The sequence below is a fragment of the Theropithecus gelada genome, chromosome 7b, assembly GCF_003255815.1.
Source record: "Theropithecus gelada isolate Dixy chromosome 7b, Tgel_1.0, whole genome shotgun sequence".
NCBI lineage: Eukaryota > Metazoa > Chordata > Mammalia > Primates > Cercopithecidae > Theropithecus > Theropithecus gelada.
Genome location: NC_037675.1, coordinates 3,640,798 through 3,667,723, shown reverse-complemented (window position 1 = coordinate 3,667,723; position 26,926 = coordinate 3,640,798). Strand labels below are relative to the sequence as shown.

The following is a 26,926-nucleotide window of genomic DNA, read 5'->3' as shown; positions in this document are numbered from 1 at the left end:
GCACTTAACAAACATCAACTATCATCATCATTATTGTTACCAATATATTTACTTCAGTTAGGTTCAAGTACAGTAGGGTTGGGGACCCTTTTCTCCCTTTAAGATGACTTCATTTTCTCACTGTGCTCTTTATGCCCTAATTTTAAATGCCTGAGTTCTTTTTTTTTTTTTTTTTTTTGTGCCCTTGAGACAGGGTCTCACTTTGTCACCCAGGCTAGAGGGCAGTGGCATGAACACAGCTCACTGCAGCCTCAAACTTCCAGGCTCAAGCATTCCTCCCACCTCAGCCTCCCAAGTAGCTGGGACTACAGGCGTGCTCCACCATGCCTGGCTAATTTTTTTTTTGTATTTTGTGTAGCGACAGGGTTTTGCCATGTTGCCAAAGCTGGTCTCGAACTCCCGGGCTCAAGTGATCCCCCTGCCTCAGCCTCCCAAAGTGCTGGGATCACAGGCGTGAGCCACTGCGCCCGGCCAAATGTCTAAGTTCTTAAGGGAAGCCTCACTCCTTGCACTGACTGCACAATCATGATCATACAGAGGCCAACTGGGATCACCATTGGATGATTTATAAAGTCTTTTCAGTAAATGAGAAAACATGTGACATCATGAGTGCGGTACCTGGCACAGAATAGAAACTCAACAAGTGTTTATTCCCTCAAGCACTGCTAGGCACTGAATTCTGTCTCCTCAAAATTTGTGTGCTGAAGTTCTAACCCCCAGAACTTCAGAATGTGACTGTATTTGGATAAAGCCTTTCAAAAGAGCTAATTATGTTAAATTGAGACTTTTAGGGTAGATCCTAATCCAATCTGACTGGTGTCCCTACAAGAAGATGAAATCTGAATACACACAGAGATCCCAGGGTGCTTGCACCAAGGGAAGGCTATGTGAACAGGCAGCAAGAAGGCAGCCGTCTGCAAGCCAAGGAAAGGGGCCTGAGTAGAAACCAACCCTGACCACACTTTGACCTTGGACTTCCAGCCTTCAAAACCATCAGAAATAAATTTCTGGGCTGGGTGCAGTGACTCACTTCTGTAATCCCAGCACTTTTGGGAGGCCAAGGTGGGTGGATCAGTTGAGGTCAGGAGTTTGAGACCAGCATGGCCAACATGGTGAAACTCGTCTCTACTAAAAATATAAAAATTAGCCAGGTGTGGCGGCTTATGCCTGTAGTCCCAGTTACTCGGAAGGCTGAGGCTCGAGAATCGCTTGAACCCAGGAGGTGGAAGTTGCAGTGAGCCAAGATAGTGCCACTGCACTATCCAACTGGGTGACAGAGTGAGACTCTGTCTCAAAAAAAAAAAAAAATAAAATAAAATTCTTTGAAAGAAAGAAATCTCTGTTGTTTAGATCACCCGCTCCATGGCAGCAAATTAAGAGTCTTCTTTTGAGAAGTATTTTTGGCATTTGGGGATGGTGGAAAGTTTTAGGATGACTTAAAGGAAGTCCCCAATCCCTCTGCAGGCCTGAAATTCTGTCTCGTGAAATAAGGAATGCACATTTCCCCCACCGGGCTCCCTTCCTCACTGGCTCTTGGCTGCTGCACCTCATACTCAGTTGCGGGTGTCTCACTTCCTGAGGAAGGAGGTGCCATTAGCTTCACAATCCTCCCAAGAGTCCTGCCTGGGGAGTCGTGCCTCGCAGAAGGAAACACCACTGGCACTGCAGACACAAAAACTAAACTCGCAAATGACAGATTCGTGACTTCCCCGAGGGAATAAATAGCGTGAACAGATGGGCCCTGAGGCTGGAACTTTTCATTTAAATCCTCATAGAATTTTGATAATTTAATGAATGTGGTGAGAAAAGAATGGCAAACCAGTACCAGCAAGCCAAAACACAGTTTGCCCACCTTGGTGTTTACCCAGGATGATTTTCCCATAATGAGGAGTGCAACGAGGTGACATGGACAAAGTATTTCCTGAAAGATTTCAAGCTTGTCTCTGAACTAGCAGCTTGCAAGCTGAATATTTTCTCTAGGTACCTCTTCAAGGCACCTCTCTGGGCAACAGTGCCAGGTGATTTCCAGGTAAGGGAGTAATTTATAGATATGCCTGGGACACAGACTAAGTGTGCTTAGAGCCCCGGGTAGTCTGTCCTGGAGTTCACTTGTCTGGTTTTTCCACACTATCAAATCCTGCCTGTTCCCAGTTAGTCTCTCCTTGCTCCTCTCTGGAGACCTTCAGTGAAGACGTGCCCAGAATAGAGAAAGGAGCACTGCATAAGGAGTCCAAAGACCTGGATCACAACTCTTACCACTCCTCATCTCCACTCTTCAGAAAGTGCTAGACAAATAACTGGTCTTCAGCAAATGCAAAACCTCATGCACACCTCCCCAATTGTGTGCCATAAGTCACACAGTATGCACAGGGACCACTTTTGGAGTTTTTACTGCATGAATGGAACCAGATCTCGTCTCCCTAGGTTCTCCCTGGGTACACAAGTGCATGCTCTGTGGTTTTACAGCCCACCTACACTGTATCTTCCTCAAGCTCTTGTTTCTTTTTTTAATTGACAAACAAAAATTATGTATATTTGTTATGTACAAAATGTTGTTTTCAAATATGAATACATCACGGAATGGCTAAACCAAGCTAAACCTCACAGACTTATCTTTTTGGTGTGTGTATGTGTGTATGATAAGAACACAAAATCTACTCCCTTTGCAATTTTGTTTTGTTTTGTTTTTTGAGACAAGGTCTTTTGTTTTGTTTTTTGGTTTTTTGAGACAAGGTCTTGCTCTGTCACCAGGCTGGAATGCAGTGGTATGAACATGGCTCACTGCAGCTTCAACGAACTCCCAGGCTCAAATGATCCTCCCACCTCAGCCTCCCAAGTAGCTGAGACTACAGGTGCACACCACCAAGCCTAGCTAATTTTTGTACTTTTTTTTGTAGAAACGGTGTTTTGCCATGTTGCCCAGGCTGCTCTCAAACTACTGAGCTCAAGTGATCCTCCCACCTCGGCCTCCCAAAGCATTGGGATTACAGGCGTGAGCCACCACACCTGCAATTTTCAAGAATACAATACATTGTTGTTACCTATAGCTACCAGGTTGTGGAATAGATCTCTTGAATTTATTAATCCTGTCAAACTGAAATTTAGTATCCTTTAACACACTCACTCCAGCCCCTGGTAACTACCATTCCACTCTCTACTTCGATGAGCTCAACTTTTTTAGATTCCATTTATCAGTGAGATCAGGCAGTGTCCAGCGTATTTCATTTAATGTAATATCCTCCAGGATCAAGCTCTTATTTCAATAGATGTCTTGGAAAATACAAGACTAAGAAGAGACAAATGGTTGGGGAAGATGAGCCCCAGGTGCAAAGTATCTCAATGGGATGTCCAGTTTTATTAAATCACTCAGACAAAGCAGGCACTAGAAGCAGCAGAAAGGAAGGAGAAGAAACCAGGACGGGGGAGTCTGCTCTGTAGCATGCGTGCTGGCAGAGAAGGAGAAGCAGGGTGTGGTGTCCAAATGGCTTACAAGGCATAGGGATCAGAGAGTCAACCCAGCAGGAGAAATCTGAGCCATTAAAAATTATTCAGACAGGGAAATCAACCCCAGCCATTCCTGCTTTCTAGACTGTGTCCCCAGGGAGGATGTCTGGAGACTCCATTTGTGTACAGCATGACTTAATTCTTGATGGAGGAGGGAGAGGGCATCGTTGATCAACTCCTTCTCTGAATATGACTCTGTACTCATTGTACCTGCATCCACGACACCCCTGGCTTTAATGGAACATATATCAATGAGACAATACATTTCTAGTAGCTGATATAGTGGGAGTCCAAAGGGGAGATGGTTTAGCACATACTGGGAGTTCAGTCTTTGGGGTCAGACTCCTGGAGTCAACAGGCAAGCATCACTTTTTAAACACAATTAATATATAAACAGATGCTTTCTTGAGGTGACTGGAAAGGGAAAGGAGTGGTGTAAAAGAATTAATTCCCAGCCAGGCGCGGTGGCTCAAGCCTGTAATCCCAGCACTTTGGGAGGCCGAGACGGGCGGATCACAAGGTCAGGAGATCGAGACCATCCTGGCTAATCCAGTGAAACCCCGTCTCTACTAAAAAATACAAAAAAACTAGCCGGGCGAGGTGGCGGGCGCCTGTAGTCCCAGCTACTCCGGAGGCTGAGGCAGGAGAATGGCGTGAACCCGGAGGCGGAGCTTGCAGTGAGCTGAGATCCGTCCACTGCACTCCAGCCTGGGCGACAGAGTGAGACTCCATCTCAAAAAAAAAAAAAAAAAAGAATTAATTCCCTGGGCAAGATAAGCATCCATGTGGTTCAAGAGAGTTGGTGTTCAGATCTTATTTGCTTTCATCTCTAAGTCAACTCTGCTTTCTTCCCTTCCAGCAAATGGGTGCCCCGCTTGGTTTGCCCAAATGTCAAGTCTACCTTCAGAAGGAAAAGAAAAAAAATAAATAAAAAGGTAAAAAAATAATGACATAATAGACATGAAAGAAGAAGAAAAAGAAGCAAGATTCTACCCAAGAATTATGGGAAAATAAAACAAAAGAAACAGTAATAATAATTGAAGGTTTACTCTGTCACTGGGTGTTGGCTGCACATTAGGATCATTGGGCAGCTTATTTTTTAAAAATTCTATTTATACTCCCATCCCTAGAGGTTCTGGCTTAAGTATTCTCAGGAGGGTTAGGGGAAAAATTTAATAAATTTCTCACCTGATTCTAAAGTACAGCCAGGATTGAGAACCGCAGCACTAGATAAAAACTTGCCTGAGGTGAAGAAAACTTTGGCTCGAAATCAGCAGTGCTCACTAAACTTCAAGCAAAGTTAGCCTTACCTTAACACTTTTTTTATCTCAAAGAGAATAAAAAATGAAACAAGTTACTAATGTAAGAACAAAAATTAGTATGTTAAAAGACTACCACCTTAAACCATGGGAAACAGTTTGCAAAAATATTAAGCGAGGGGATGACTGTGTAGACTGTAGAGGTTAACAGTTCAGCCTTCAGAATCAGAAAGTCTTGAGTGGGTGCTGCAACTCTGCCATCTTCTACCTGAATCATGTTGAGAAAACTGGAAGGATTTAAATGAGATATTGAATTTAAAGAACTCAAAGCCTAGACTGTATTAAGTTCTCTATAAGTAAAATGTTTCTTTTACTTTTTCTTTCCTTTTCCTTTTTATTTTTTATTTATTTATTTATTTATTTATTTATTTTTATTTTTATTTTTTTGAGACAGGGTCTCACTCTGTCACACAGGCTGGAGTGCAGTGGCATGATCATAGCTCACTGCAACCTCAGTCTCCCAGCCTCAAGTGATCCTCCCACCTCAGCCTCCCAAGTAGCTGTGACTACAGGTGCATGCCACCACACCTGGCTAACTTTTGTATTTTTTGTAGAGATGGGGTTTCACCCTGTTTCCCAGGCTGGTTTCCAACTTTTGGGCTCAAGGGATCTGCCTTCCTCAGCCTCCCAAAATGCTAAGATTACAGGCACATGAGCCACTGTGCCCGGCCTCTATCATTATTTTAAAATACAAATAGCTCTTAAAAGCATTTTTTAAGAGACAAAGTAATATGGTTTGGCTCCATGTCCCCACCCAATCTCATGTTGAATTGTAATTCCCAAATGTTGTGGGAGAGACCTGGTGGGAAGTGATTAGATTATGGGGGCAGATTTCCCCATGCTGTTTTCATGATAGTGAGTGAGTCCTCACAAGATCTGATGGTTTAAAAGTGTGTGGCACTTCCCCCCTCACTCTCTCTCTCTCTCTCCTGCCACCATGGGAAGAAGGTGCTTGCTTCCCCTTCGCCTTCTGCCATGATTTTAAGTTTCCTGAGGCTTCCCAGTCATGCTTCCTGTTAAGCCTGTGGAACTGTGAGTCAATTAACCCTCTTTTCTTCATAAATCTCCCAGTCTCAGGTAGTCCTTTATAGCAGTGTGAAAACAGACTAATACACAAAGCCTTGCTCTGGTGCCCAGGCTGGAGATCATACAAGTACAAAATTAAAGGCAAATCAACTTGGAAAATGTTTGCAACACTTAGGAGAATATTTCTTATATGTATTTCTAATGAGAGTAACAAGGAGAATAGTATCTTCAGTATATGCAGAGCTTTTACAAATATGGAAAACACTAATGCTCAATTGAAAATGGACATACAGCATAGAAAAACAATGTTAAGAAGGAGACATACAGTCAATAAATAAAAATGCTCAATCTCATAAGCAATCAAATAAATGAAAAATAAAATATTTTCTCACCTAACAAATTGACAATGTTTGATTTTCCTTTTAAGGACAATACTCATTGCAAACAAAGATGCATTGAGGGGGATGTGCATAGTGCTAGCTGTCAGGTTAACTAGAACAAGCTTTCTAGAATGCAACTTGGCAGCATGAATGAAGAGCTTTATCATTTATAAGTTTGCCTATTTTCCAAATTGTATTCAACCATAAATACCACTTTTCTAATCAGAAAGAAAAAGTTAGTAGGCATAAGGAAACCAACTACCTGGTTGGAAACTTGAATATTCACTAATTTCAGCAATAGATTTGGGTACATTCCAAATCCCTGGGAAACGCAAAGCTTGAAACGAGTCGCAGTTTGGGTATTGTATCAGTTTACACAATCAGAGCCAGGAGTGGGGTTTGTCACTTGCTAAATTCAGGCAGGTCACCAAATGGCCCAGATCTAAGCATTAGAACAAATGAATTGCTTGCCATACTCTGTACTCACGTCTCAAATGGTAAAGTATCTTAGGAAATCTTAACTTCTTTCTTTATCCATTGGAGCTATTTAATATCTCCCTGAGAGCTAAAAGATTGTCAAATTAGAAGAGGATTTATCCTTAAAAAGATAGCTCCTACCATTGGGGAAAGCTTATTCCCTTAGAAATGCCAACCCTTTGCTCCTTGCAAAGATATGCTCCCTGCCAGCATTTTATTTATATATTTTGGACCCCGCCTTGTTTTAAAAAGTGGAGCAACTGGCTGAGCATCCTGCAGAGGATTCCATCTGCTACAGGCCAGATAGAAGCTGAGGATTAGGAGTAAAAGCTGGGAGCCCCAAGCGGATCAGCCAGCATGCCCACACCCCCAGGCCCTGCCTCCAAGCACAGACAGCTCATTAACCGGTATATAAAGTATTGTAAGTCCCCACACAGAGCTGATGAGAGGAGGCAAGAAGCTACGAAGAGGAACCAGAAATCGAGTAAGGAGGCAGATTAATTTTGTTCATTCAAACAAGAATGAGTGAAGCATAATCACAGCAAGAACTATTATGATGATGATGACAGGGAGATGTCCTTCCCTGGCATGGCTCTGGTTTGGACTGGGCTGTCTGATGTGGTGGCTTCTGTGTATACAGTTTTCTTGAGACAGTGTTCAGCCTCATCTTGGCCCTCTTGGGCACTAAGTAGCCTCTCAGAAAGGGGCAACTGCGTCCCGCTTCAGACCCTGCAGCTGTCCATTCACCCAGCCTCTTCTCCAGGCAGATTTCCCCCTTTTGTGATTCAGCTTGGACAGCCCTGGGGCTCCTACTCCTCCCGTAAACATCAAGCTTCTTCCTCTGGAGCTTTCTGCACCTTCCCAAGCCCTCAATGAATGCAAAGGAAAAAAAATGTTCTATTCTTCCCTTAGCACTATACTACCACCCATCTTTCTTGCTGGCATGGGCTACTCGATTAAATCACCTGCCTGCCAAAATTTCCAGACTAGAAGAGGCACCTTGCTCTATGTCTTCTATGCCCCAAACTCCAGGGCACACATCAAACCCTCTAAAGCGCTCCCTTGCATAGTAGACTCCATTCCACCAGTACCATGGATCAGCAAACACCCAGCTAGGGTGCAAGGTACCCTGTCTCCCTTTTTGCAAGCATCTCCACTCCCCATAAGGGAGTCTCTTGGAGGCCCTTTTCTTGGTTTTATGGGGAGCAAAAAGTGTTTCACCTCAAGCTAGTATTTGTTATAGGCCAAGATTTCAAAAGTTCTACCCACTTTTTTTATCCCTCTACTTATATAGACCCAGGGGCTTAGAGTTGTCGGCCCCAAAACCAGTTTTGATACCTCTTGAAAGTCATGAGGAATTCCAGTTATTTAACAAATAGAGTGTCTAAGACTTTATTTTCAGATTTGCAATCTGAATGCCCATTCTGGGGCAATAAAAAAGTCCCACTCAACATCTTGTTACATAGGGAACTTGCTTTGGTAGATCCAATTTTTATTCCCAATTCTTTTCCCCTATGTAATATGATTATAATCCACATTCTTGCCACGTCACTTTGCCATGTCTTCCACTGTGAGAAGAGTATACTTTCCCAGTTTACTGATACGGGTTTGGGTTTGGCCATGTCATTTGCCTTGGCCAATGAAATGTTAGCAAACATGATGAATGCAGAGGCTTTAAATGTACTAGGACAGTTAGCACTCCTCATGTCCTCCTGCCATTTGGCATGAGAAGAATGAGAAGAATATGTCCCTGGTAGCTGCTGGTAGCATCTGGTGGAGAGATGAGAGATGCATGAAACAGACCTGAACTTGACCTACAGCATGAAGGAGAGCCAATCACAGTTGACTGGCCACCTCATAAGTAAGATAAATAGTTTGTTGTATGAGCCATTGTAATAATTAGGGCTATTTGTTAGGCAGCATTATTGCTATACAGTAGCAGCTAATTAATACCCTCGTTATACGTCCAACATTGTGCTAAGCACTGTATTGTCTCCTTTAATTCATTCCTCTTAACAAATGTATAAGATAGAATTCTAGTTAATATTATCCTTGTTTTACAGGTTAGTAAACTGAGGTGCAGAGAATTTTAGCACAATTAGTAAGTGAAAGAGACAAGCTTCAATCCCAGCAATCTAACTCCAGACGCATAATCTTGCCACCATGGAACAAAAAGCAGGAGACAAAGATGTGGCTCTATGCTCTTCTAAGTCTGCATACTGGTACAGACCTCAAGCTTGAAACCATTGTGACTATTGATATCGTTTGCCTGTGTCCCCACCCAAATCTCATTTTGAATGGTAGCTTTCATAATCCCTACATGTCATGGGAAGGACCCGGTGGGAGGTAACTGAATCATGGGGGCAAGTTTTTCCCATGCTGCTCTCATGATAGTGAGTAAGTCTCACAACATCTGATGGTTTTATAAAGAGCAGTTCCCCCACACACGGTCTCTTGCCTGCTGCCATGTAAGACATGCCTTTGCTCTTCCTTCGCCTTCCTCTATGATTGTGAGTCCCCCCTCCCCAGCCACATGGAACTGTGAATCCATTAAACCTCTTTTTCTTTATAAGTTATCCAGTCTTGAGTATTTCTTCATAGCAGTATGAGAATAGACCAATACAGCCATTTATGAGTTCCCTATCAGTACAAGCCTGACTGAATCGCAAGGGCTGAGACAATTATTCTAGCTCTGTCAGTGCATGCAAAGAGGATAAGACAGGCTTCCCTTCCAGAATGCATGACCCTTCTCTGAACTTTGAGGAGGGAAAGTCCCACGGGGAATTCTAACCAAGGAACAATCCTGTCATTGTGAAGTGCAGTCATACAACATTCTGCACGGGATGCAGAGCACACCTCATTCTCTGCCTATTTTTATTCTCTCTAAGCAAATATCTGGGTCTCTCAAAAATTATTACACAGTTGCCAGCTGCTGGGATTATACGAATAACGTGACAACAGCAAAGCAATATGCTGACCGGTGTTCAAACACCACCACACAACAACAAAGTAGCCAGGGGTGCCAGCCCTCATTCACAGCCTGCAAACAGAAGCAGCACCAGTGAAGGCCACCCACTCCCTCCTAGTTTTAGGAGAACACAGTAGCAGGCAGTTTGATACCAAGATGGATTTTTTACTCTTCAACTTCCAAGATGTTCTATGCACAGGGAGAATGCAAAGTCATGTTCTTTAGCAAGATGTTCTTCATCATTGTGATTCAACAACATACCCCTTTCTTTAACCAAGTTAGGACTTCTGATGAGCAGCAGTTGGGCTTAAAGGTCTTCAAGTTATAAGCAAGCTAGAAATTCTGAAGTATATAATAATGTATTATATATGTATATTTATGTGTGTGTGTGTGTGTGTGTGTGTGTGTGCATGTACTCTGTTAAGGTATATGTGAAACAAAACTTCTTTACAAATTTCTACACTATACACCCTGAGGGCAGAGATCATATTTTCCTTATGCCTAGCACAATGAGAAGTCAATAAACATTTGCTGAATAAATAAATAAATGTAAAAGGGATTTCAGGGAGAATTATATCTTTGAATTTTGCAGAGTTTAATTCTTAAAATGCAAGACTAGGTCAAGCAAGGAGATGGTTATAAAAATGTGAACCCCTTAGAAACCTCTTAGAAAAAAATAAGGAAGGCCAGGCGCAGTGGCTCACACCTGTAATCCCACACTTTGAGAGGCCAAGGCAGGTGGATCACTTGAGTTCAGGAGTTCAAGACCAGCCTGGGCAACATGGCGAGAGCCTGTCTCTACTAATGTACAAAAAAAGTAGTCAGGCATGACTATGGGTGCCTGTGGTCCCAGCTACTCAGGAGACTGAGGTGGGAGGATTGCTTGAACCTGAGAGGCAGAGGTTGCAGTGAGCCAAGATCACACCACTATACTCCAACCTGAGTAAGAAAGCAAGACTTTATTTTTTTAAAAAAGGAAGGGGAGATGGAGAAATAGCTCATTTTCAAAGTCGTCGACACTCACCAACAAAGGTAGCACTTTGTAATCTTTATTTCAGCAAGAGAAGCCAGCTCAGCGTGTGCTGTGGACATCTGTGGGCTTTGCCTGCTCAGGACCCATGTACGCTTCTTTCAGCAACAACTCTCCAATGTTCCTTTAACAAACTCCCCTTTCCTCACTACATGCCATCTTGGGAGTCATAGTTATGGTGCCCTCAGGAATGGGCATGTGATCCCAGCTGGGCTAGGCTCTCTCATCTTAAATTGTGAATCATGAACTGAGCACACAAAGTTAGAAAATGGCTGGAGGACCCAGACCCTGGGATGTGTTTCCAAATAGCCCACTGATTAGCAAGGGAGCAGGCTTTTGACAGACACAGTGGGAACCTCCCCAGAACACAATATGGAATTTCCATCAATACACAAGCACTCCCAGAGACTCGTTCTTCTGCTCTTTCAGCTAGGGTCCTTTTCCTGAAGCCTTCCCTGGAGCCTAGCACAGAGCACAGAAGAGAACTCTAAGCTGGAAACAGAGGTTCTCATCACAAAGCTGCTGCAAGAAAACAGTTACCTCCCCTCTTAGGCCTCAGTCTCTTCCTCCATAGGATTAAGAGGCTGGGATTAAATAACCACAGAGGAACCTTGTGTGTTGAGTCAATAAAAACTGACCCCTTGGGTCCCTGGGCACCAGCAACACCAAGCTCACATTGTCAGGGCCAGCAAGGCCTGGAGTTTAAAGCAGTTAATCCCTTGCCTGGATGACTCGGACAAAGAGGATTAACCTCAGATGAGAGAGTTATCATCCAAATATAGAGCAATCCCAAGCACACACATTAGAGATACGTTTCCCCATCTTGTGTAAATTCTTGTTCTCTCACCCTTCTGGTGAACTCATAGATTAACCCTCCCAGCACCTCAAGGTTAAGGTGTTAGACTGTCCAGACCCTCTCCAAGTTCCTCTAACACCTTTCTCGGTTCTCCAATCCAGGGTACATTGTTTCTCCCTTTTAATACACAGGTTTCTTTAAGGCACTTTAAGTTTGGAAAATAACTAACCATTGAGCACCTACTATGTGCCAGGGACTGTGTTACACACTGGAGCTACAGTGGTAGACAAGGTGGCATAGTCCTTCTCTCAGGGAATCTATAGTCCAGTGGGAAAGCACCTATTGTGTACAATGTACCCTACTACGCACTGACAAATATGATCTCCTTCAATGCCTCGACAATCCCAGAAAATAGACCTTACTGTGACTATTTTAAAGATCAGGAAATTGAGGCTCTGCGAAGTTAAACTTGTCTGAGGCTATGTAAGCTGTATCAGAAAGAACCTATTGGTTTAAAAATGATATGGGATTCTACAATATATTCCTATTATTTTGTAGGAGTCAGAAACAATGAGAGAAGAAAAGGGAAAATATTGAACCTCAGCCTTTTCAGACATGTATGCTCCTGGTATATCCATCACAGGAAAAAAACTGGATGTTTACCCCAGTTGTTTTCTCTATTAAAGAGCACCCAGGCTGCAGGCAACCCAACAGCCCAGCTATAACCTTTTAATCTTTATGTTATCAAGAAACATGCCTCTGGATCTTCCTCAATGTGTTCCCATAAGCTTATGAGAAATAGCTTATCGAAATTTCAGCTTCTGTGTGGGTGAAATTCAGTTAAACTACTGCAGCAAACAAACTCTAAGATGTTAGTCGTTTAGCATAGGCAGAGTTTATTTCTCGCACTTGAGATAGCCTCCTGCAGGGGCAGCCAATAGATGAAAAGGAGCCTGGAAGAACACACCTTTCTCACTGCATCAACGAAACTGTTACGTGGCCACGCCCACTTGCAAGGGAAGCCTGGAGATGTAGTCTATGTGCCCAGGAGGAGGAGGAAATGAAGCCAGCTGGTCTTTGCCGAAGGCTTCTAAACTGCATACTTCATATGATTACATCTGGGCCAGGCATAGTGGCTCACGCTGTAATCCCACTGCTTTAGGAGGCCAAGGTGAGAGGACTGCTTCAGGCCAGGAATTCAGGACTAGTCTGGGCAAAATAGTGAGACCCCATCTCTCCAAAAAAAAAAAAAAAATTAATTAATTTAATAAAAATTAACCAGGCATGGTGGTGTTTGCCTTTTCATCCCAGCTACACAGGAGGCTGGGGTGGGAGGATCTCCTGAGTCCAGGAGTTTGAGGCTGCAGTGAGCCATGACGGCACCACTGCAATTCAGCCTGGGTGGCAGAGCAAGACCCTGTCTCTAAAAGAGAAAGAATAGAATTCAAAATGCTATATAAATGGTGGGGATTATAAGAAGGTTTTCCTTTTCTTTGCCCTACTTTCTGGATGGTCTGTAATATGTCTTTAATGCATCCAAAATGATGAGGAAAAAGAGAAAGGGGGAAAATCCCCTAATCAGTGAGTCTTTGAGGAGTTATGGGTAGAACTATGTACCAGGAAACTACCCAAGAAATACAGGTAAATCCTGCTTCCCTGATTCCCTTGCTTCTCTCTCATCTTTTTCAAACAGAACTTTCCACTCCATTTGTTTTGGGTAACAACAACCTAAAAGCTTTTTATTTCTTAAATGCTTTCCATGCTCTCTGGGATCTTTCTGTGCCTCAGAGCATCTCCAAGATATCAATCACAGTTTCCAAGACTCCTTCTCTATTTGGATGGAGATCTGTGACCAAGACCAAACCAAACTTGTGATCCACTTAATTCACACCCAGCCACACATCGTGGCTGAAGCACAGGACAGCGGCGATCTCACCACTTACAGGAGCATTTCAGGAGCAAAGACAACCAGCTCCTCTGTATCACCGTGGTTCTTGAGCTTCCTCCTTCTTGGCACATCTGGTGACAACATTTAAACCCACAAGAGATTCTAGTGGGCATCCTGCTACTTCTCACCAAACTTCTCCCCATCCCCCTTCTGCCTATCCCCACCCGACTCAACCTCACCCCACCCCCAGCCAATACCACCTCAGATCCTGTGTTTTGGCCACAGCAGATGACATAGTTTGGATATCTGTCTCCACCCAAATCTCATGTCGAAATGTAATCCTCAGTGTTGGAGGTGGGGCCTGGTGGAAAGTGATAGGATCATGGGGGTAGATTTCTCACGAATGGTTTGGCACCATCCCCTTGGTACTGTCCTGGCAATAGAGAGTGAGTTCTCATGAGATCTAATCACTTAAAAGTGTGTGGCACCTCCCCTCTCTCTTACTCCTGCTTCTGCCAGGTGACATGCCTGCTGTCTCTTTGCCTTCTTCCATGATTAGAAGCTTCCTGAGGCCTCTCCAGATGCCACCATGCTTCCTGTACAGCCTGCAGAACCATGAACCAATTAAAGCTCTTTTCTTATAAATTACCCAATCTCAGGTATTTCTTTATAGCAATGAAAGAACAGACTAATACACCAAACCCCCTATTGTTCCAAAAATCAACCACGCATTTTCAGGTCTATATGCTTCTGCTGAAACCATTCCCTGTCCTCCCCACAACAGCCCATCCTTCAAGGCTCACCAGACAACAGCCCCTCCCCTGTCCGATAGCTTTGCCTGGCCCTCCGTCTTCTCTCCTCATGCAGCAATAGCAACTGCTTCCAGCCTCACGCTCCCCCATTCTCTCAGTGTGTACCTCCCCACCTTGTATTCTAATTACTAATTAATGAGCTCTCCTACAGCAGAGCCCTAAGCAGACAGGCTCTGGGGCTCTTTGCCCTGCACCATCTCAAAGAACCAGAAGAAGGTAAGAGTTTGCTCAAGAATCCAGGAACTGATTGGCAGGCCAAGCCAGCCAGTAGGGGCCTTGCTTGTCTAGAGGAAATGGGCTGAAAGTAACAAGACATAAACCTGGGAGTGACACAGGTGAAACTAAGAAACTTGATAGGACTAGCCTGGCCTGACAGCCCTCTGTAGTGCCCCAAGATGCTGCATGCTGGACCACCGAGGAAGCAGGCAGCCACCACCCCTGTGATATGAGGGTGGGAGCCCAGCACAGCTTTTCTGCCACAGACGTGGGCAGCACCACTAAAACAAACAAACAAACAAACAAACAAACCCTTATCCATCATGAGAAGTAGGAGGAGAAGTTGGCTCAGCACCCCATCCCGTTTTCATATACCCTGTCTCATCCACTTCTTCATTGTCCCATTTGAGTTTCTCTTCTTTGCTTTAAGTTTTAAGCTACTGCCTTTACATTGCTACCCTATAGCTTTCCCTTCCTTAACACTGCATGTTTATGCTTTGCTTTAAAAAACGAAAATTAAAGTGGCTGTATTTAATTTACAGACCATTAAGCCAGCATGTGTGGGATGTGTTCGTCACTCGTCATAGTGCTAGGGGTAGAACTAAATTCCTTGAGCCCTCCAGGGTCAAGGGCAGAGGCTCCTGACATTCCCATGACCTTTCCAGCCCCATCTCCCAGGCCCAGCACTTTGCCTAGGGCAGGCCACCCCACAGTGCTTCTTCTTCTCCTGCAGAGCCTCCCACGTGCCAGCTGGGCTCTATTCCTCAGTGCCATCTGCTGCACCCCAGATCAGGCGAGAGGCCACAGTCAGATTCTATGCACAACAGAGCAGGGATGGCAGGCAACACAGGAGCCACCCTCACTGGGCCTGGGCTCCGGGAGCCAGGCAGGGAAAATCCCAAAGGACTGAGCAATCAGAGGAGGCTGTTGAGGGGCCTAACCGGGCTGTCACCTGCTTGGGAGAACTAGTTGTGCGGTTTCAGAGGGTTTCTAAGCATGACAATGTAGGGGACCCACGCTACATTTTTCTGTTTTCCTGTTCTCTCTTGGCCTCTCATACGAACTTAACATTGCTACATCCCTGACCTGAGCTTTGATCCTCTCTCCGTCATTAACTTACTGTATGAATCCATGAGCCAATTAAACCTCTTTTCTTATAAATTACAATTCTGTTTTCATGGTCATTTCATGAGAGAAACCTGCAAATGAACACGCTAAGAGGAAGGAACAGAACACATTAATGGATAAATGAGCTGTCCATCATTACTCCTGAGTGAGCATGATTTGTAATGTGAGTAATGATGGACAGCTCTTTTATCCATCCTAATAAGTTATTTCTGAGGTGGATGCGGTGGTTCATGCCTGTAATCCCAGCACTTTGGGAGGCCAAGGCTGGAGGACTGCTTGGGCAATCCAGCCTGAGCAATACAGTGAGACCTCGTTTCTACAAAAAATTTAAAACTTAGCCAGGTATGGTGGGACATGCCTATAGTCCCAGCTATTCGGGAGGCTGAGGTGAGAGGATTGCTGGGCCCAGGAGGCAGAGGTTGCAGTGAGCCAAGATTGTGCCACCACACTCCAACCTGAGCAACAGAGCAAGAACATGTGTCAAAAAAAAATTTTTTTAATTATTTCCTTCTTTGAATAATACGAAGTTTTGATTCCCTGCTTTCTAGGGTCCCTTCAAGCTCTGAAACTGTAAGATCCTACAGTTCAATTAAGGTCTTCATTGCCTGGAGCGTATTCTGGACCTGAAAAGGAACCTGCCCATGAAATATTCATTAAAACAAATCATGCTCACTCAGGAGTAATGATGGACAGCTCATTTATCCATTAACATGTTCTGTTCCTTCTCCTTAGCAGTGTTCATTTGCAGGTTTCTCTCATGAAATGATCATGAAAACAGAATTGTAAATCACACCTATCACACCTAGGTGAGTTTTGGGAGCCTAGAGCTCCTGCCCACACACATATCACCTGGGGTTGACATAAGAAGTACTTAATAGCACCAAGCTCCCAGTTTGAACAGTCAGCTTCCAAATCCAGACACCTGTGATTCAACAATCAACTTCTGGATGCAGACATACGTGATTCAAGAAGGCCCTAGCGGTCTGGAAAAATTACCTTCTCTTGCATGTATGCAGAGCTGGCAGGAAACAAATGAGATTGTGCATCCACCTTTCCAAGGGTACTTTTGTCTGTAATTTCTTTTCTCTGAGCTTCAGATATCTCATCTGTAAAATGGGCACAGGAGGAAGGATGTGGCCTGTCTGCCTCCTGAAGAAGTTCAGTTCTGAGGGGCTAGACAGTCATCTGTTAGGAAAGAATTTTCAATTGCCTTTTGTGAAAAGAAAATTAATGCTACTCTCTCCCCTGCCAACCAATACAGAATCAAGCTCTAGCAACTGAAGGGAACAGGAGATGGGTGGAGCAGAAGTGTGTACAGAAAACAGGAAGACTTAATGGGACCACAGGCTTCTGTGTGGGAGCTGAAGCAGGGAACCCATGGCGTGGGTCTTTGTTGCTAAGTCAGGAGACACTGTTGCGTTACCTGTAATCAACAGTCAGGACAGCGAGGGAGCTTTAGTTTTGCTGACGATGTAACTGGGGACTTAGAGGGAAAGCTGACTATATGATACTTGATCTAGAGGATGTCAGAATGATAGCCAAGGCATGAGGGTGGTGGAGAGAGGGCAACATTAGCTGCTGAGTACCTGCCAAAGACTTAGCTCATCACTGTCACTTACCTGCTGATCTCTTGCCCAGGCCGGTAGGAGCAACCAGAAGAGCCACAGCCAACACAGAAACCACAGCACCATTTATTCACCATGCATCTAATAAATACGTATCGCATGCCTACTATGTGCCTGGAACAGGAAGAACAGCAGACTTTTCCAGAAGAAGACCATGCAGTGGATTTTGTGGGAACCACAAAGGCATCAGATAGGAAAGTTTCTGCATAGGAAAGCTACACATGACTCCAAAATTTTCATCACAGAATTCCAACAAACTATGCAACATTGCAAAACTGAACTAAGGAGATTGGCTTATTGCAGAGAAAGGGAGGTTAGTTTTCCTCTAGGCACCTTGAAATGTCTAGCCTTTATTATTGTCCCTTTGTCTAATTTTGAACATTATGGGCCCCACGCAAATAATCTTCTAAATGGCACTGTGAACATCAAATGATAGGCTCTCAATTCTCCCTTCACATAAAATCTCTAAGTTCCTCAGCTGGTATGGTAATCCTTTAATCAATATTTACACCAACATAGTTCCAAGTCCAGGAGCATAGAGGGGACTGCAGAACACTTGGTATTATTACTATCATCATCACCACCACCACCACCACCACCACCACCATCTTACAACTGAGGAAACCAAGGCTCAGGGAAATTAAATAATGTGCCCAAGTTTACACAGCTAGAAAGTAAGGAAGTTTGGGTTGGGCATGGTGACTCATGCCTGTAATCCCACCACTTTGGGGGCTAAGGTGGAAGAATCACTTGAGCTCAGGAGTTGAAGACCAGCCTGGGCAGCATAGTAAGGTCCCATCTCTACAAAAAAATTTAAAAATTAGCTGGGCATGGTGGTGTATGCCTGTAGTCCCAGCTACTTTGGAGGCTGAGATGGGAAGATCGCTGGAGCCCAGGAGGTCAAGGCTGCAGTGAGCTGTGTTCATGCCACTGCACACCAGCCTGGTTGTCAGAGTGAGACCCTATCTCAAAAAAAAATAGAAAAAATAGAAAGTTAGCGGGCGTGGTGGCTCACGCTTGTAATCCCAGCACTTTGGGAGGCCACGCCAGGTGAATCATGAGGTCAACATGGTGAAACCCTGTCTCTACTGAAAATACAAAAGTTAATTGGGTATGGTGGCATATGCCTGTAGTCCCAGCTACTCAGGAGGCTGAGGCAGAAGAATCGCTTGAACCCAAAAGGCAGAGGTTACAGTGAGCTGAGACTGTGCCACCGCACTCCAACCTGGTGACAGAATGGTACTCCATCTTAAATAAATAAATAAATAAATAAATAAAGTAATGAAGCCTGAGTGCAAACCCAGTTCTGTCTGATGCTAAAACCCACTGCTCCATCCTATGCCCCATGTGGTCAGGCCTAGTACCCACACGTAAAAACGAAGGGCAGCTTGTGTCTCTTTCTCACACTTCCTTCTGGGATTTGGTTCTTTTTCTCCACCACTGGCACATTCTCCATCTCTCTCTCTCTCTCTCTCTCTCTCACACACACACACACACACACACACACCCAACCACTTTCAATGGCAGTGCCTGCTTTTTCTTGTTTCATTCCCTTCACCAACATCATTGCAAACAAAACTTACATAGAATCAGCCACACCACGAGGAGAAAATGGACAGCACCCACAGCCTGAGGCTGAAGTCATTCCAGCCCTCCCCTTTTCCTATGAAGGCTATTCCCTATTTCTTCCTTTTATAAACAGGAACACATTATGCAAGCTACTGTAGATGTGAGGTTTCTCAAGCAAGCTGGTAACACTCAGCATAAATTGATTTAAATAAAATTCTCCCCTTTCAAGATTCTTCCTTGCTTCTGCCTCATCTTAAATTAAGAGCAGTACAATAATAACCCAAGAACATCACACCCCTGAATTTCAGCCACCTCTCTCTAAAGGATCTTTTCTCATTTTTTGAAACTATGAGCTATTTTTTGGTTTCCACTTGTTCCTCTTTCTTACTTGTCACCACACATTGCTTTCTGTATGATATAAGCAATTGGAGCCTTCACATTTAAAGCCTCTTTTTAGTGCATGAGATCCACAATAAGGCTCCCATGAGACCTTGTAAAGAAAAGAAATAACTTCAAGGAGTTACACTTCAAGATCCACCAAAGCAAAGATCTGCAGTTAACTCTAGTAATTAAGTGGTTCCATTCATTTATTCAGTGCATATCCATTGAGTATATACAATGTGCCGGACAAAACTCTAGGCACTAGTGATACAGCAGTGACTTGGCTCATGGAAAAATAAATAACATCTTAATGATACTCAAACCTATGTCTCCTTCCTGAAACTCTTCCCTGAACTCTAGACTCTCATATGCAATGAATTACTTAACATCTCCCATTGGATATCCAATTAAACCCCATCACTGTTTCCTCTCCATCTCACTAAAGTGCCACTCCATCCAGCTGCTTAGGTCAAAATTCATTAAGTTATCTTTTTCTCATACCCTAAGTATCTAACTCATCCATACATCCTGCCTACTTTATGAATTTAGCCACTTCTCACCATATTTTTTTTATTTTTATTTTTATTTTTATTTTTGACACGATCGCAATCCATTGTCCAGGCTGGAGTACAATGGCATTATCATGACTCCCTGCAGCCTCGACCTCCCCAGGCTCAGGAGATCTTCCCATCTCAGACTCCTGAGTAGCTGGGACTACAGGCATGTGCCACTACACCTGGCTAATTTTTTTATGTTTTGTAGAGTTGGAGTCTTGCCATGTTGCCCAGGCTGGCCTCAAACACCTGAGCTCAAGTGATCCGCCCACGTTCCCATCCCAAAGTGCTGGGATTACAACTTCTCACCATTTTAACTACTATCCAGCCTGCTCCAAACCACCACCCTCTCTCACCTGAGTCATTGCAGTACCATCCTGACTAATCTCTCTGTTTCTACCCTTGTCCTCTGAGAGTCTGCACTAAGCTCTAAAGCTCAAGGGATCCTTGGAAAACATAAATCATCTAATAGTACCCTGTGCTCAAAATTCTCCAGTGGTGTCCCATCTTTCTCAAAGTAAAGGCTAAAGTCTACGAAAGGCCCTATAGGACCTTGTATTAGCTGGCTCCCTGCTACTTCTCCGATCTCTTCTCCCACGCTCACCCTGTCTCATTCAGTTCCCTCTGCATAAGTCACCTTGCTGTTCCTGGAACATGCCAGTTATCTGTTGCCTCAGGGCCTTAGCACTTGTTCTCCCTACCTGGAAATGTCTTTCCCCAGATAACTGTCTGGCTCACTCCTTCACTTCCTTCATGTTACCCTGACCATCTTACATAAAACACCCACTCCTCGCTTTACCCTACCCTCCCACTCCAACGCAACCAGGCACCTCCCATCTTCCTTTCCCTGCTCAACATTCCTTAATCACCTGATATAAAACATACGTTATTTACTTATATATTATTTGTCTCCCTCAACTAGAATGAATGCTTCATGAGATGGGTCTGCTTCCTATAACATGCCTGGCACATAGAGACCACTCAATAAATATTTATTTAGTGAATGAATGATTATCTAAACATACATACATCCCTACATGGTCAACCACAGACACACAGAAAAAGAGACAGTCAAAAGAGCAAGTACAGACTCTGCCCAATCAAGCAGAGTCCAGAAGAAAAGGAAACCTAGCCAAGAGCACTTTAAATGTTCAGGTCCCGGTCAGGCGCAGTGGCTCACGCCTGTAATCCCAGCACTTTGGGAGGCCGAGGTGGGTGGATCACCTGAGGTTAGGAGTTTGAGACCAGCCTGACCGATATGGAGAAACCCCATCTCTACTAAAAATACAAAATTAGCCAGGCGTGGTGGAGCAGGCCTGTTGTCCCAGCTACTCAGGAGGCTGAGGCAGGAGAATCACTTGAATTCCGGAGGCAGAGGTTGCAGTGAGCCGAGATCACACCACTGCACTCCAGTCTGGGCAACAAGAGTGAAACTCCATCTCAAAAATAAATAAATAAATATTCAGGTCCCTATGGTAGATTGATTGATTGATTGATTGATTGATTGCAAAAATGTCCCAATTCTTCCCCTCCCTGTATCTATGCATTTTGTAATATGACTATGTAGCTCCTTCTATCAAGAAGTAGAGTCTATTTTCCTAACTTTCCACTCTGGGCTATCTTGTGTCTTAATTTTGTCATTAGACAAGGATAAAGTGATGGAGTGCCAGTTATAAGCTTAGGCCTCAAGAGGCCATACAAGTTTTCACTTTCTCTTGGCCTCCTGCCACTACCATGTGAACATGCTGAGCTGGCCTGCTGGAGGATGAGTGACCACACGGAGCAGAGCCAAGTCATCCAGCTGAGGCCATCCTAAAGCAGCCAGCCCTCAGACACTCCATCGGCAGACCAAAATCACATGAGCAAGCACAGCTGAAATCAAGCAAGCACAACTCAGATCAGCGGAACTACCCAGCCAACCAAAAGACATGAGAGAAAATAACAAATGGCTGTTGTTTTAGGCCACGAAGTTTAGGGGTGGTTTGGTCTGTAGTCCCTTTGGCAAGATTGGCCCTAAAGCATGTAACCAGTTCCTAGGGTAGGCATCTAAGCTGCTTTGCTCTGAATAATGTGCTTTAGGAGACCTTCTCCTTGTGATTTGGCTGTTATGACAGGGGTCTGTAGGAAGAAGACCCACTAACCAAGCCATACAGTGTCTCAACCACTGCAAATCAATATGCTGGCATGCAGGTGAACAAGGTCACTGTGATGTGGCCCGGAAAGACAGATCAGGTTTCTGAGGCAGCAATACTAAAAGCCGGATCTTGGATGGGGGAAATTCACAGAAGTAAATGTTGCCTTCTGAGGTGGACTTGGGGACACCCAGTCAGACTCTCTGACCTTGACCCAGCCTCACCTCATTCTATTTCACAGAAACTTTGACTAGGTTCTCAGGCATCCAGCTCCATTTCTGGCCATGGAACACACTGCAGTAGCCCTTCTGCACCAAGGACAGCTGAGTGATGAGGCTCTCAAATCCCCAAACCATGTTTTCTCTAGAGTAATAAAGTTTCCAAAGGGCAGAGCAGCAAACTGATCTTTATGTTAAGCCCATAAGACAGAGGCTTTAAATAAATTTGCCATATGATATTATGTAAATGCATTCCATGGTCACTGAAGGTCAGCATATTTCCAGATGATCCCAACACTTTTCCATGATCATAGAAACTCTTCTCATGCTCAAAGAAAAAAGAATATCTGGCAAGGACTGCTGGCCTGTTTGCTAAAGATGACCTTTTCTTTTAGTGTAGGGGAAAAGAAACAAAAAATCTTAATACTAAGATTCAAAAGAAGCACCAACATGGTCCTCCATTCGGATGGGAGAAACCTGAATGCTGCATTGCACAGTCTCCTTAATTCCTGTGCTTCCTGTTGCCTTGCAAAGACCTATGCTTTCTGCTTGCTGCATTCATTTACGCTCTGAATGACCACAGGTACTTATGTCTACCAACCAACCTTCTTCTAAACACAGAGTTTAGGATTTCATCCAATTCCTTAAACAATAACTCAGCACATACATCATAGTCACGAATAGGAACCCTAAGAGGCAATATCTCAAAGACCTGCCGTGTTGCCCTTATGACCTCAGCTCCTACTGCTGTCCTGGTGTCTGACTCAATAGCAGCTTCTGTGACCTCCTTTCTGGGTCTCTTGGGAACACACCTCTCTCCTGTCTCAGGGTTTTGCAGGTGCTGCCTACAACCCCTGGTTTTCTCCCTCACTTCCCCAGATGTCTGGTCAAATGTCATTTACCAGAATCCCTGGCTTCCTCCCTCACTTCCCCAGATGTCTGGTCAAATGTCATTTACAAAAAAGCCTTCCCTGGCCAAGCTGCATAAAAGTAAATAACAAGCCCCACCCTGCCCTCTGGCAGCACTCCCCAGTCCTCTTAGCCAGCTTTATTTTTCTCCATTACAATGTCTCATCAGCTGATACACTCTATATTTATTTATTTGTCCATCATCTTACACACACACACACACACACTCTCATTAATTTAAGCTCCTTGAGAGAGGGCTTTTTTGGTTGTTTTGTCTGTATTTTCCATACATAGAGCAGGGACTGATACATAGTAGGAACTTAATGAATGAACTGCCATTGAGCACCTACTTTGTGCCAAGCAAGTTATATATGATGATAGGGTAACAATGAGTAAATATTTTAAAGTGTCTTTTCTTTAACTATTATAAGAATCCTATTACTGTCTCCATTTTACAGATCAGGAAACTAATGCTCAAAGAGGGGCTAAGTAACTTGCCCAAGACACTCACCTAGGTCTGTTTGAGCATCCACACTTATGCTTCTTACAGTGCAGGCTGCTTTTCAAACACCTTAGTGATGATGTAGGCGCATGTAATGCACATCTCTGGCAACTACACAATACAAGAGCTTTTCATTCTATCATTTTTCTTCACCCATCACAGTTTTGGTCCAGGAAGAAACATCCTTGAGACTGGATTTTCATCTCCCAGAGACGATTGGTAGTAACAGCTTTAGCTTTCCGTTATTCCACCTATTTAGGGATAATCAAGGGAGAGTTTTCCTTTCGAACTGGGCTGGTACAAGAACAGATAGGTCAGGGATCCAGGGAGAAGCAGACAGAAGTTCATCTGCTCTGAAACTCCCTCAGAATTTTCCAGAGTCCCTACCTTTGTGAAGTGCTGCTTCAAAACCTTTATAGTCCTGGAATTCAGGAAAGCCATTCATTAAAAAAGGAAAAAATTAAAAGTCTGACTTGTATTGCATGTGCTCCTCTCTGGGTGTCCGCCTGTGTCTACTGGGTTCTAGTCACGTACTGCAAATACCAGCCCAGCCGAGACTTGTAAAGCTCTGCCCACCCACTGGCAGTGATGGCAATGGTGTGGTAGAGTCATGTGGGTCACTCCCAGACCGAAGGACCAAGAGAGCGACCCAGTCCCTGCTGAAATCCATGTCATGCCTAATCCATGAGGGCTTCATTTTTATACCAATCACTGCCACTATCAATTTCCTCCTCCTCTCTGCTCTCACTGCTCTTTTCCAACACCATCATGAACTTATCCACCTCCTGATTGTAAGTGCTTCTCCCCCTACCAGGCGTGAACTTCAGGGAGCCAGGACTTTGTTATCATCATCTCTGCATCCCCACGGACTAATCCCATCTCTGACAAATACTAAGTGCTCAGTAAGTATTTGCTGACTCAAGAAAGATGCAGCACGAGACTGTACCTACTTCACTGACTGGAACAAGCAGAACAAGTCACCTCTTCTGGAAAAGGCAGGAAGCAGTAATACAGAGGAGATCAACATAGACCAGCACCACCGCTGAGCCGACTACAGTGCCCAATCCTCCCCCATGCACCCTCCTCACCCCTCACCTGCCACTGTCTGAGCCCCAAAACCACCCACATTCACCTCCCCAAGGGCTAGAAAGGAGCAAGCATCCCCCAGCGTCCCACCCCACCCCACTGGGGCTGCTCTTATCAGAGCCCAAGACATCGACGTTAAGTTACCCTTAAACGGAGTAATTTGCATCTGTAATTTCCGGATAAAGGAATGTATTTCATCAGCCCTGCTGAACCCTGGACAGCAGAGATTTCTACCACCCATCTGCCGAAGACACAGCAGTGCCTTGCTCCTCCCTGGCTAAACGCATTTGCTAGCCCATCCCTGCAAAACAAGTCATGTTCTTTCCCTTGCGCTAAAACCCGTCCATAAACAAATCCTCTCTGTGTCCCTAAGAAACGGCCCCCACGCCCACGGAGGGCGCCCTACACATGCAGAAATACACACTCACAAACCCCAAGAGCCACCAGGTGTAAGCACGTTTGAATTCTGTTCTTTAAGAACAAACGAACAACAATAACAAAATCCATCTACTAGAATGTAACTGAAACTAAAAGCAGTGGCTAGGAAGCTTATGGAAACGGAGCGATAAATGCCAGCAGCCTGACATTTATAAGTTGAAAAACTACTTATGGCGCTAATAGTTCAAACAGGGTTTAAAAACAGCCCTTGGGGAGGCCGCTTTCAGAGAAGCGCACAGCTCCAGGCAGCGGGCAAGCCCTTGCTTTTCTGCGCCGGCTTCCCAAGACTCTTCGGTCTTTTGTGACATTTACTATGAACAGCACTCAGCGGTGCGAGCGTGTATATTTCAGGCCAGGCAGAAGCACCTGGGAGTCCTGGCGCACGCGGGGTCCGCGCCCCGGCTGGGTCGGTTGCACCGCAGCGAGCAACGCCGTCCCCTACCTGGGTGGGAAATCCGCTGGCGGACGCCTCCGGATGCAGGCAGAGCAGCTTCCACCCCGGTAGCCCCGCGTGCAGCTCCAGCTAACGCGGCGCTGGGCGATCCGGGCTGAGGCAGTAGCCGGCCAGTGTCACACCTGCATCACCGCCCCCACGCCGCCGCCGCCAGCCGCCGCCAGCCGCCCAGGCGCAGCGCGCAGCGCGCAGCGCGCCCCCGCACTACAGAGCACCCGGGGCGGGAGGCTCCTGGGTCCTCTATTCAGCGGGATCAGATCCTAACCCGCTTTCTTCCCGGCCTGGGCATTAAAAGTATTCGCTGCGGACAGCTCTGCTTCTAAATCCCCTCTGATCCAAGGCTGGGTGTGGAGATAGCTCAGAGGGAAGGAGGACCAGTGAGGCCGCAAGGTCTCCGGATTTGCAGACTAATAGATATTAAACTTCTTATTTTTCGAGTTTTGTAACCAGCTGATCATGGGCGTCGTCTCGCTGTCTCCACCCCGCCTAGGGCGAGGGGGCGCTGTGGACTCCACATGCCCTTCCACCCACTCCGAACTAGGATGCGTCAGAGGACTAGACGCAAGTTCCCGGGAAAGGGAATCCTCTGATCACGGCGCCCCCAAAGTATATACTTCAGTGCTGTTCTACTGCTTTGTTTTTGTTTGCCTCATCAGGAACTGAAAAGAACCTACCTGACCAGCGCGGGGAGGAGGAAAGCCTGCGAGGCTTGGTGCATTCAAACAAGCCCTCCACCTCTTTCTCCCTACTTCCAAACCACCACCCACTAACTCCACTGACGAGAGTTCAGCAAACTAAACTGCCAAGGCTCAGCACCGAAAGGCTCTTTAGGAGAACAGGGTTCCTTCTAGGAGGAAGTGAGGAGCAAGGAAAGGACCCTGGAAATTCGGACGCGGGCTCAAACAGTACAACACCGCAGATGCCTGGCCCGCTCTAGGATCCATATCATTACATATATCAGTAGGTCATTTTTTTCTTATTGCTGAATAGTACTCTATTGCCTGAATATAACACAATTTATTTATCCTTTCTCCTATGAGTGGACATTTGAGTTGCTTCCAGATTTTAGCTGTGATGAATAAGGTTGCTATGAACGTGTTGTTTTGTTGTTGTTGTTGTTGTTGTTGTTTTGAGATGGAGTCTCACTGTGTCGCCCAGGCTGGAGTGCAGTGGCATGATCTCAGCTCACTGCAACCTCTGTCTCCCGCGTTCAAACAATTCTCCTGCCTCAGCCTCCCAAGTAGCTGGGATTACAGGCATGCGCCAACAAGCCTGGATAATTTTTGTATTTTTAGTAGAGACAGGGTTTTGGCATGTTGGCCAGGCTGATGTCAAACTCCTGACCTCAGATGATCCACCCACCTCAGCCTTCCAAAGTGGTGGGATTTCAGGTGTGAGCCACGGCGCACAGCCTGTTATGAACATTTGATAGACATATGTACTCTTTTCTTTTGAATATGTAACTAGGAATAGAGTTGCTGGGTCACAAGATAAATACCTGTTTTTGCCTTAGT

General features: G+C 44.9%; 1 protein-coding gene across 2 annotated transcripts in view; it reads right to left on the bottom strand.

The window, feature by feature from the left end:
* SV2B (synaptic vesicle glycoprotein 2B) overlaps positions 1-25,935 on the bottom strand; it is a 181,846-nt gene extending 155,911 nt beyond the window's left edge. Inside the window, exon 1 of one of the 2 annotated variants that reach the window (XM_025391791.1) lies at positions 25,401-25,935. The gene's annotated coding sequence lies outside the window, so the exon portion shown is untranslated. The remainder of the gene's footprint in view (positions 1-25,400) is intronic. The other variant, XM_025391793.1, reaches the window with a different exon arrangement.
* Positions 25,936-26,926: the final 991 nt, after the last annotated feature.